Source organism: Arabidopsis lyrata, assembly GCF_000004255.2.
Source record: "Arabidopsis lyrata subsp. lyrata unplaced genomic scaffold ARALYscaffold_3, whole genome shotgun sequence".
NCBI classification, from domain to species: domain Eukaryota; kingdom Viridiplantae; phylum Streptophyta; class Magnoliopsida; order Brassicales; family Brassicaceae; genus Arabidopsis; species Arabidopsis lyrata.
The window spans coordinates 19136954-19139240 of NW_003302553.1; positions in this window are offsets into that span (position 1 = coordinate 19136954).

The following is a 2287-nucleotide window of genomic DNA, read 5'->3' on the forward strand; positions in this document are numbered from 1 at the left end:
TGCAAATCTGGACCTAAAAGGTTTGACAACGTATTTATAAGATATTATAAGATTTACAGGCTAGTTTATAAGGTTTACAAGTTATAAGGTTTACAAGTTTTTTATAAGGTTTTACAAGTTTTTTATAAGGTTTTACAAGTTATAAATACCTTATAAAACCTTATAAGTACCTTGTAAAACCTTTTAAAATACATTGTAAAACCTTACAAAACACTTGTAAATACTTCGTAAAACCTTTAAAATACATTGTAAATTTTTCCCGCCAAAAAAATTTCGCCAAAAAAATTGCGGAATCACTTTTCCCGCAAAAAAAACTTTTTTGGCGGAAAAAAATTTTGGCGGGAAAAAATTTTACGGGAAAATTTTACAAGGTATTTTAAAGGTTTTTACAAGTATTTTGGCGGGAAAATTGCGGGATCACTTTTCCCGCCAAAAAATATTTTGTATTTTGTGGACCTAATTTTGTTTCAAATAAGGGTAAAATGGTCATTAAAAATTAAAATAGGTCAAACTTAAAAATGGACTCTCAAAGGGGGCATTTTTGAAAAGGGGTATTGAAAAAGGGGCATTTTTAACAATTTCTCTATATGAAATTTCATCAAATTAATTATTGTTCCATGAATATTGTAAGTCTTATATTATTATTTTTTATATTTTTTTTTTTAAATTTACATTATTTTTGACCAAGCTTAAAGTAATTAATGTGTTGCATTAACAAACAAAAAATTGAAAGGAAAATTAAAGTCACATGCTTGAACAATTTTACCAACAAAATATATATTTAAACTTTTATTTAATTATTCACTAAATAGTTATGTGGAAATAATAGAGAATGATATGTCATTCTCCTTGGCATTCTATGAAGAGTCATAGGATAATTCAAAAGCAAACAATGAATTGTAGTTTTGGTAGCAGTGCAAACATGAAGTCAAGCGGTATTTTTCCAACAACTGAAGATATTACTTTTTATTTTATTTTAGACTCATCTCAACAATAGAAGAAAGTAGTCAACTCCAATAATTTTCCAACATGTAAAATATGTGTATTAAAGACTATTTTCTAGTTATTTTTTTGATGTCTAGATTTATTATTTATTGCAAATTATGAGAACTGTTACATAGACGATTCTACAACGGACAATTCCTTCCGACCATTATTAGATCCACGACAGACGATCCTTCCTTCTCCATGCTCTTGACGGACACCTTCAATGATCCACGACCTGACGACACTTCTCTCTCTGCGTAGAATCCTGGCGAACGGCTATAATTGTACTTCGCTGGAAATCTCCTGCACACTTGCCTCTTTTAATCTGCAAATTTATTAATAAATCGCAATATCTGGGACTCGAACCCCATACATCTTGGTGTAGAAGCATTAATTAACCCTTAGTCAACCAATGGGTCAAGGGGGCTTCCACGACTATTTTCTAGTTAAAGATTAAGTTTTATATCATTTTTGAAATTTTTGACAAAAGTTATATGGAATAAAAAGAAAGGAGAAAAACAGAAAACTACAAAACAAGAAATTTACAACAACAAAAATGAAAGCAAAGCAAGGACTTATATGTTTGAGCTAATTACGGAATTTACCAATTATTCATATAATCAAATATGTTATGAACTTATATTTAGTATATAATAATACAAAATTCAATCTATGTGTGGAGTCTATATTTTCATTTTACAATTTCTATGAAAATATTGCGGCACAATCTATTATTTATTATTTTCAAAATTGCTTGCAGAATCAAATTTTCAAATATTTAGAAGTGTAAAACCTTATTTAACTCATCTCATCATAAAAATCTTAAAATGAGTCAGTTATAAGAATCATAACTTTCTACTATATAATACATTACATTTAACCCGCCGTCTACTATAAATATTTTAAACATATTTAAAAAAAAAATCAAATTAAAGTATTTATAATTTTTTTTAATTTTTTAATTTATTAAATATTTATGATATTCATTAATATATTAAAATAAAATTTTTTTAAATGTTCCAAATTAAAATCTTTAAAAATTTTTATTGTAGTATGTAAAATTATGAATTTTTTTTAAAAATGATATGAAATTAAATATAAATATTCAAGGGAGACTCACAAAAATGCCCCTTTTTCGATACCCCTTTTCAAAAATGCCCTATTTGGCTGTCCATTTTTAAAAATACCCATTTTTATGTACAAAATGACTAAATTACCCTTCTTTTAATAAAAGATATCACAAATATATAAAAAAATATAACAAAATTAGGTCCACAAAATACAAATATTTTTTGGCCGT